Source organism: Triturus cristatus, chromosome 4_2, assembly GCF_964204655.1.
Source record: "Triturus cristatus chromosome 4_2, aTriCri1.1, whole genome shotgun sequence".
NCBI lineage: Eukaryota > Metazoa > Chordata > Amphibia > Caudata > Salamandridae > Triturus > Triturus cristatus.
This window is the reverse complement of record NC_140586.1, coordinates 984,009,289-984,019,971: the sequence shown is the minus strand read 5'-3', so window position 1 is coordinate 984,019,971 and position 10,683 is coordinate 984,009,289.

Below are 10,683 nucleotides of genomic sequence, written 5' to 3'. Positions count from 1 at the left end.
ACCTTTCACAACATCGCAGATTGCCTGCCAATTCAAATTGCCGCTCCAACATTCGAGGAACATTACTGTCCCTTCGAGGATATGAAGTGTATTGCTTTGCTTTTCTCACACAATGGCAACAATGACCTCTTGGAACATTAGCATCTGAAGCCGCTGAAGAACTTCCGCACTGCAATCTCCAAGACTTGTAAGAAACTCACGTTATTCTTGGATTAAATTTTTCCATCTTTTTTACTATTTCCTTTAAAAAAATGTAATACACTTCAATTGTAATACTTTCATATAATAACTTCCTAAGTATTCTCAGGCATTTGAAGTCTGTTTTCATTATTGCCCCTTACGTCTCCACTCTAACCAGAGATCAGTGATTTATGGCCTATGCAAATACGCTATTTATTTGCTAAATTAGCCTAAACCCGACATCCATTTTGAAACCATGTCTATTCTTTGTGCATACGTCTCTCTGCCTGCCTGTTATCAACGAAGCCCTTTCACACAATTGTACTAAACCTCAGCCTCTGCTCACAAGCTGGCGATCAGGAGCACAAAACACGACATTGTTTACGAACTGATTGGCACAGTGTGGTAATCGTATCCACCCTTTATTTTCATTATAGAATTTAGTCATTCATGTCTAATAGCTATTGTTTATGTTACATGGAACTGTAACATGTAATGTGGAATTCACTGATGCAGGAGCTTCAGTTTGAATACAGCAGAAGCGGTTGGAGTTTGCCTCAGCTCGATGCCTCAGCTCTCTGCACAAGAATGTTTTTTTGAAACCGCTAAAGACAATAATGTATGGTTTGACCAGAAGGGTACCAAATGTGCTTCTCAGAAGCGCTATGGTTGTGTTTCTCCTCAAAGTTCCGATGTGGGTAGAACTATTACCAATTCTGACACGAACCAGATTGAATCTACTGTACAAGAGATTGCTGACTGTTGTACTGTTTATAATTTTGTGTTACAAAAAAGGAGTATCAGGGTACCTAAGAAGTTTGATGATTACATTTTGCAATTTCTTTTGGTTTGTTTTCTTAAAGGATACATGTGGTAATGGTATCCTACCTTTATGTTCAATATAGAATTTAGAGTCATTCAAATAGGTATTGTTTATGTCACATGGAACTGTAACATGTAATGTGGAATTCACTAATGCAGGAGCTTACATTTGAATACAGCAGAAGCGGTTGGAGTTTGCCTCAGTTGGATGCCTTAGCTCTTGCACCAGTGGGTCCAATTATGGCACTTAAATAAAGACACTTTTTATATAACTTTCAAACTCCATCCCTTTATTACACACAGCCACTTTCTTAGACACACCTGATTTCACCATTTGTCTTTTGTGGCATTGCAACATTCTGTATAATATTCTTCACGAGTATTTCTTTATTCCTCCTTGCTAAAACACTACATTCGACTCTTCAGACCGGCAGGGGTGAGTAGTTCGCTTCCCACTCCCTGTATAGTATAAACGCATACTAACACTACTTACACAGGTATGCTGCAGCGGCCAGTATCCTACAGCGCCCACAGCACATGACTTTACAGCAATCAGCTCACAGCTTAGGCTCACTGATTCATCCCCGAGTCTTCAGACCGGTACCAGTGAGCAGTTTGCTTAACACTCCCGCTATACTCTAAACGCATACTACTACCACCTGCTATGCTACAGCAGCCAGTATGCTAGAGCGCGCAGAGCACATCAGTTTACAACACTCAGCTCACGCTTTAGGCGCACAGTTTCATCCCCGAGTGTACCGGCACCTCACCTCAGCACCATCTCACTGTGCGCAAAACAGCACTTTCACACCGTTAGGGGTAAATACTTCGCTTCGGTCAGTATGCTACAGCGCCCAGAGCACATCAGTTTACAGCACTCAGCTCACACTTTAGGTGCACGCTTTCATACCCGAGTGTACCGACACCTCACCTCACCACCATCTCACTGTGGGCAAAACAGTTGCAACTGTTCACAGCCAATAAGCAGCAAGCTCGTGCTCGTAACGCCTCAGCCAATCAGATGGCAAAATTCCCAAATATCGATATCTGTAAATTTCGATATTTCTCAAAAACTACTGAACGGATTTACACCAAATAAACAAAAGTGTGCTTTCTAAACCAAGACCCTTCTCCCTGCCAAATTTCGGGTAATTCCGTTCACCCGTTCGACCTGTAGCCTTGTCTAAAGTTACCTGAAAATTAACATGGAGAAAACACGTTTTGGGACCCCCCTTTTTTCTCACCCCCCCTTGATGAATCACCCTCAAACTTTCAACATAGGAGCTGATATGAACAAAGAATTAGTTTGGAAAATTTGATGAAGATTCATCAAACGACGCCAAAGTTATAAGCAAAACAAAAAATGCTCTTCCTATGGAAACTTGGTCCTAACTATAACTACCTACTGGCAACCGCCAGTAGGTAATACATACACATAAATATGATATGAGCTTAAGTTAGTATATTTATATGAGATGTCAAGAATTTGCTTAGGTTCTAATCAGCTCCATACCTTAGAATGAGATAGGTGGGAATCACTTTCCAGATCTTGAACTCCAACACCCCACAAGGGAAGTCAGAACACTGGAAGCTGGAATCTCTGATTGCAGGGAAGACAGCGTCTGTTCAGTGCGTCAGGCGGTGACTCGAACTCCTTCAGGACTTGCCGTGGCGAGCCGTATAGCCGAGGTGTGCCCTGCCGTAGTTTGTCAGGGCAAGTGAAGGTATATTTATACCTGAAAAGTGTCTAGGAATGTTAGCATTGACGTATAGTCGGGCAGAGGAAGACGTCATGAATGAACCCCTAAGAAATAGTTGTTCATGCATAATAGATGAGTTCTTGGAGATATCAATCATCTAAGCAGGGGAAATCCCAACGGCTTAAGGGTCTGGTTTCTAAGAATTCATTGTGACGTGGGATGGACTGATGTTGGTGACCATGCCTGTATTTGGATCTGTATGGACAATGCCTAAATAAGGACTGGAATATTATGTAAGGATAAGTCAAATTGTGCCTATATAAGGACATGATTCAATAGACCTATATACAGGTATCTAAAGCAACACACAACACCCACTCCACTTTCGATAGAACAACATTACTAAATGCTAAACATGATAAATATGTAAAATAGAGTATCACATGATTTACTAAAAACATATCGAAAAGCATAAAAAATGTCTAAAAAAACAGTGGCTATGCATAAAATTTAATAGTGTTCTACATAATTAACGCAAGTCTCATTCTAAGCAAAAAAATATTACATTGAGTGCTAAATGAATGAGCACACGTATATTCAAATATACATACAATGAAATGGTTCAATGGTACCGAAAGGAAAAACAAACCATTTCATGTCATGATTGCATTGGTGTTTAAAAATAAGATGACAACGTGTCCCTGGAAGTGTTCAAGGAAATCTATTCTCTATGAATAGTTCTACTATAAGCAGAGTCCATGAGCCCCCAAAAATTTTGGGGAAAAACCTTTGTCTTTTGTTTTGTAAAAAAATAAAATAAAATTAAGGTCAATTTCAGTGATTGTCTGGTACAGTGTGGGCCAAATCAAAACTCAGTGGAAGGTGTCGGAGAGAACATGTAATCCTCCAATCCTGTAGACAAGAAGTCGTCCACAGATATTGGTGACAGGTCAAATACCTCGTTTAGAGGATTAACTGCACATAGATGTGAAACATCGTCAGCAGCAGTATTCGATGTTACCTGCGCGCCTGTTGATCCGTCTCGTACCTCAGCAGTAGCATGTTGCATCTGTGAGATCTCAATGAATGCCGTCATCAGCATTGGTAGCCGCTGGGGACAACACAGGGCATGGGCCGTTATTGGGTCCAGCAGAGTATCGATATCCGTAGGCATGACTGATGGAAGTGTCAGACATATGTCTAGCACACATTCTTCACCGCAAAGCAGGCAGCGCAGGACAGGTAAGATGCAATCTTGCCAGATTGGTCTGAATGACAGAAACCATGTGGCGTTCAGTTCTCGTAGACCAGGTAAACCCAGTAGTTGTTCTATGCACTCATGACACTTCCTCTCTAAGAGTACTTTCTCCAAATCGCTGTGAGTGACGCTGGTGCTTTGGCTTGCCATATCGTAGTAGGAGGAATAAAAATAGGATTCCTGCAACGATTGCTAGAATTAGCGGCAGTCCACCAAACACCGAGTGCATAAAGTTTGGAATGATACCGAGGACTGCTTGAAAAGGAGCTAACAGTCCCGTGCATATGGTCTTAAATACATGCACAATACCGCTCATATCAGACATGTTTAAGATACGTCCCAACATTTCCGTGAAATGTGTAGGGCACTTGGTACGTAAAAGAGCCTGTATCTCAGCCGAAGTCCTTGCAATTTGTAGATCATAGGTTTCTTTGGCAGAGGTCAAAGGCACAGTTTGTTGCAAAAGAATGGCTTTCATTCTGCTCAGAGTATCAATTCGTATACAAGAGATGTTCAGTGAAGGCCATAATGGCGACTCCCTGACTGTGTCTATTTGGGGAAACAAGACTTGCATACAGCAAGTGACCCTGGAAGTAACCGTTACTAGATGTGGGATACCTGCAACATGCCACAACAGCTCTGATTATTTAACATGAGGTAACTCCCATTTGAAAGTTGTCCAAACGTTAGATTAATCACAGTGGCTGGTGAACCTTGCAGGTGGCAGGATAAATTTGAAATGGAACCGCTACAGGCCCCGTGTAAACTAATATCCCGACATATGAGTGAACCGGTCAGTGCATTTTTACAGTGCGAACCGCTAATAAACACTTCACGCCCCCCACTCCAACATCTGTGTGTAAGGTAAATCCCAGGATGTCTTGATGTATTCTTTACCCAACCTTTCATATTTGCCCGCTGGTATGTATTTGAGGCAATACTGAAATGGAAGGTTGTAACAGGCAGAGTTATTTTGCCATTCAGCAGCTGTTTTTTCTGCTACCGTAAATGGCATTTCTTCCAGTTTTTCAATGCTCAGCATTGTATACTTAGCTCCCCTTTGTGCCAGTTCGATCTGCTTATCAGTCAGATTGTAATCTGAAAACAGAGAAGACGTGTTGATAAAACACCAAGGCACATAGCCTGCTTGCAAGTTTTGTAGCGTCCAGCCTAATGACAGAATAGAACGTAATTGAGACTGGACTTGTTGCAACTGGACCAAATCTTGTTCCACAATGTCAATTGCTGAGGATACAATGTTGCCTAATGAATATATTCTGGATGACAGAGTCGTTACCCCATTGTCGACTACAGCGAGAGATTTCTCTAAATTAATACGATCAATTTCTCGTATTAGTTCTGCAGCGTCTGCTTGGGTAACCTTCCATATTTCATTATAAGCAGCATAGGTACCTGCATATATGAAATGTTTTTGATGCGGTTTTCTTGGTCCTAGCAAGAATTTCCTAAGGTCTGCATCGTCTTTAGGTAAAGATAAGTGTTGTTTCACATCCTCTAGTGTAGATGTCTGCAGCCAATCAAGGCATAATTTTTCTACAGTGTATGTTGTTACTACCCCTGGATGCTGTCTTTGGAGATAACATGGGTCTGGCCTATTGATTGTGAAACCCTGTGTTCTGTTCAGGAATCTTTCTTGACAGTTGTTTGTGTCTATGGGCCAGAGCAACCATTTGTTCCATTCAGAATCTGTTCTATTGTTTTGTAGAATTTTATGTACGTCGACCTCCCCCTGTGTAGTGCTATCACTGGCAGGTTTAGGTATGTGCGGAGTGTTCATGTCTTTGATCTTGGCTAATCCAAGGCAAGACGTTTGTTGGACAGTGTCATTCAAAAACATTACTTGTTGTGGGATAATGCAGGCTCTAAACAAAGCTTCTATCCCCTGCACTTGCCAATCTTTTGTACCCCAGACAGATTTTGTGTCAATTGTTTGTTTCCAAAATTCGAAACCCTGTCTAGACAGTTGGTCAATAAAGGATGCAGAATAAATCTGTTTCGTAGTTGTTAACATGTTTTTCTTTCTTTCCTGTTTTGTTTAAATTTTTATAATAAAACGTTTCTGGGATGGATGTATTGTACCTTGAAAAATATGGAAACTTATTTTCAAATGTTTTTGAGCTACCCCTTGGTGGTGTAGGACAATGTTCCCATTGGTTATATAAAAATATATTTCTAGGAGTTGCAGTTTTATGCAAGAAATGATTACCTTAGTGGTTGTAACAAAAAAGCTGTTCATAGTCTTTTGAACCCTCTAAATATTCATGGTTAGAAAATGCAGCAGACATTTCTAGATCAGACATCATGTTTTTAACAGTCTCAAAGTCCCAATCATCAGAATAGGTACTAGAGGTAATAAAGTCACTTAATGATATTTTAAATAAGTGTGGAATCTTCACAGGTTCAATCCATGGTGAAACCAGATAAGTCTTTTTCAAGTGATGAAAAAAGTATTGTGCTTGTTCTTTAAAAGTCTTTATTGCTGGCATCGTTCCAGGCTCGCTGGGATCCTCAGAAAACGTATCAAAGTTCATGAAATAGCCAGAGGCAGTTCTGTCAATGGTTGAAATTGCTTCAGGATTCGTTGAAATCGCTGGTACCAGTGGATCACCTGCTACGTTGGTGTAGACCGGTGTATCTGGATGAACTATTATTTGGGTTTCAAGAGGAATGAGTTGCTTAGTCCTTCATTTCTTACTGTAGGATTCTCAATTGTTATGAGTCTTTCAGTTTGAACCTCTTGGATAGTAGCTAGAGGAGTGAATCTGCTACTTGGTCGGAGTCCACTTGGCGTAGGTATTCAGTATTGGCCACATGATGTGGTTTGATGTGGTTGATGGACACAAATCTTTTCTTCTTTTTTCCAGCAAGGGGCGGTAGAAGCACTGTTCTTGATCCGTGGATTGCTAGGACAGGTACTGGTTGTCTGTAAGAAGGCCCAAGTTCCTTCTTGTCCGCAATCTTTTCTCTGACTAGACCCCCAAGCTTTGGGATCCAGACAGGCCTTGCTGGGACGACAGGTTTTCCCCAGTGGTAGTTGGCTTCAGGAACACGTTGCTTTGTTTTGTTCTTAATTCATTTAAGTCCTGTAAAACAGCCAAATGATCTTTGATATCAAAAGGTTTATTTTCCACCACTGTGCCTGCACATTCTAGATCTGAGACCCACATTCTTGTCCCAAATAGGACCTCATATGGAGTGATTCCCCCTAGAGAACTTCTTGGCAAATTGTTTAAAGAGCGTTGGACTCCATAAAGATGTTTGACCCACCCGTCACCCGTACCTAATACTCTAGCTGTTATAGGCCGCTTTATGTCCCGGTTTTTTCTTTCCACAATAGAATTTCCCTCAGGATGGAATGGAGAAGAGTACCGCAATGCAACACCCAAACTGGCCATGGCTTCTTTGTAAGCTCGCGAGCTAAACGCAGGGCCCTGGTCAGAGTGTAGCGTGCCAATTGCGTATGTGCCGATAAAGACTCGCAAATCTTTTATAACAGTTCGAGCGTCAGTCGAGCACTGAGGCCACATCCATAGGAACCTTGACTTTGTGTTTTTTGGTATCGCATTTGTCCAAATGGACGCCTGGCGTAGATAGTCTGATGCTGTCTAACAATGGTGTCTGTACTGGGCAGGCTACTTCGTAGTCTGCTGTCTGGTGACGTTTTGCACTGCGATCTCTATTGCAGTCTATGGAGTTGTTGATGAAGATGTGAATAAGTGTATTCATTCCAGGCCACCAGTACATCTCTTTTAATGCTAATATTGTTTTAGAGATCCCCTGATGTGACAGACCCTCTCCCACTCTCCCAAATGTGCTTCATAAATCAAAGCTGCTGTCTGTTCCATGTTTGGAATTACCCTATCTCCCACTCCAGGGATTCGAGCAAACGGAACACTGTTTGCATCAATTATGTATGAGTATTTGAGTGGAAACCTTTTAGGTAACGCTGTGCCGCTGCCTTTGCTTGAAGCATTGACAGCCAGTAATATCTCCCTGTCTATTTTCGTTTTTGAACGAGTGATCACAGCTACGGAAGCCGTTTGCACAGCCCTCTTTGCGGCTTCGTCAGCCAATGAATTCCCTGCAACGTGAACACCATCACATTGATGACTCAGCATGTGTATCACGTGAGTGTTTTTTAGTCCGTCTTTCAACTGAACTACTTGTTCCCAAAGCATCTTATGCTTAATTGTGCCACCTTTTGCATCTTTGAAACCGTTTTGTAGCCAATTCTGTAAATATTCATTATATGATTGTACACAGGAATCGCACACTATAAGTGTGGGGAATTCGCCATCCGAATTTTCAAGTGCCAATTTGAATGCTTGTAGTTCAGCTCGCTGAGCTGTACAGTCTTCTAGAGACTGTGTTTTTGTGACCATTGGTCTGAATTTGCCATCTCACATACGACCTTTAACGATCGCGCATCCTGCACTGTAAGCTTGCTTGTTCCCGGTAGCGGGTTGTGATGATCCGTCAGTATAAATTATGAATTCATACTGGTCAAGAGGGAGAATCTCAATAGGCAGAGAACATTCATGTTCATATTGCAGGAATGCTTGTGTTTTCAAATAAGGATAAAAAATGTATTCAACCTCTGTTGCAGCAATAGAATTAACCCATTGTATCCATCTCGGATGTAAAGCTTTCGCATTTGGAATGCTCGCTTTGGTAACCGCCTCTAAGGCGGGTACCGGAGTTACGACAATAATGCATTTCCCCTGGGCTAGAGCTCTTTCTTTTACTACAGCGGTTTGAACTGCTGTCTGAATTTTTTTTGTTGAAGTGAAGCGCATTTCCGCTTGTGTGTACAAATAGGATTTGTATGCAATTGGTACCTTTTCACCTTCATTAAACGTTAAGTAGGTGAATCCACATTGCCCTGGAATTATTCGGATCACTAAGTTACGTGTATTCACACGTGTTTGTACGTGGTTTGTGGCTAACATGTCAGCTTGTATTGAACTCAGGATATTTGTATGTTCCTGTGTCCAATCTTTTTGTTTGAAATCAGGTTTGATTAGCTCGTAGAGACGTTTAACCCTTTGTGCGTAGTTTAGAATGTATGTTCTTCCAAAATTCAGGAAACCTAGAATCGATTGTAAGTATTTCAGTGTTTTTGGAGGTTGGAGCAGCGCACATTTCTCTAAAAAGTTTGCTGCCAGGTTTTTTGCCTTCACTTGAGAGTTCATATCCTAAGAAAAGGCCATTGAGATGGGCAATTCTTGATTTCCTAAAATTGTATTTGTAGCCCTCGGATGCAAATCCCAGTATTATGGTATTTACCCTGTTCAAGTGCCTGTCCAGGTCATCGTCTGTCAGATAGATATCATCGACATATGACAATGCCTCATCATCATAAATTTGTAGTAACTCTGTTACTCTTGCTGAGAATAACCCCGGGCTGTTCTTGAACCCTTGTGGGAGTTGACAGAAGTGACGCTGTGTCCCATTATTGAGAAAGCTGTCAAATACCTACTTTCAGGTGCTATGTTTTGACAAAAGAAACCATTTGAAATATCCAATGTGGTTTTATATTTTTTACGCACAATGTTATTCATTAATGCTGTACTGTGTGAATTTTGCACTGCAAATGTTTTAGAACAAGAGTTCAGGTGTCTGTAATCCAAACCTAGATGATATGTGTTGTCTGGTTTGGAAACAGGAAACAAAGGATTGTTCATTGATGAGGTGCATGTTTCAATCACCCCTTGGGATTCAAGTTGATCTAAGATCTCCCTGACCTGTTTTTTAGCTTCTTGCTTGATAGGGTACTGCCTTTGTGCAGCTGGTTGAGTTTTTAATTGATCTTTATAGTGAGGTGAGTCCTCATCTCATCCAACATGATTTTTGTATAATGCTGGGGCTTGGGCCACTGCCCATTTCCTGGCATAAGTATATTTTAAATTTATATGAACATGATTGGAGAAGGCTGGCATGATGATGTCTTCACCATGTGGGCACTTCCTGACACATTCTGGTGGCCAGTCCTGTTCTGCTAGAAGTATGTCATAACCCCTTGAAAGTTTTTCCCAAAAGAGTGCTTTCACTTTTCTTGGTATGTCTCCCTCCATCCGGACTGTTATTTCATATAACTTTTGTGGAGCACTAACCCTGGTGTCTACAGTTTCAACTGTTATATACTCATTCAGGTCCACTGTCTCCAGAAGTTCCTTCCAGGTTCTGGCAAGCTATTGTTACTTCTGCTGCACTGTCCAGCATTGTCTGAGCCCATTCTCCGTTCTTGAGTTGTGTCCTCAGAATTTTCGGCATGTCTGATCTTCAGACCTGTTAGAAGGCGACCTCAGAGGAGCCCGGAGGGGGCCCTGACTAGCCTGAGACCCACCCTCGAGGTATCGTAGCCGGGCACTGGCGGGAGACTCCTCCAGGGAGGAATCTCGTATCTAGAATCGCACCCTCGGCACCACACGACAAAGAGACGCCACACCGTGAGGTCTTAAGAACAAATCTTTATCAAATCGGAGCCGTAGGATCTTTATGATCAGCACGGCAAGTATATACAAGTAGAGCACGGGCTCACAGAGTCTCGAGAAGGGGTAGGAGGTAGCGGGACAGTCTTTGTGGTTATGGATCAAATGCAGGGGCGTACCCGGCGCACAGCTCACAATCCTCGAGCTGGGGGATACGCTTGTCGTCGTCGGGGTCCGGCGGGACCAGGAGAGTCGGTGGGAGCCGCGAGTC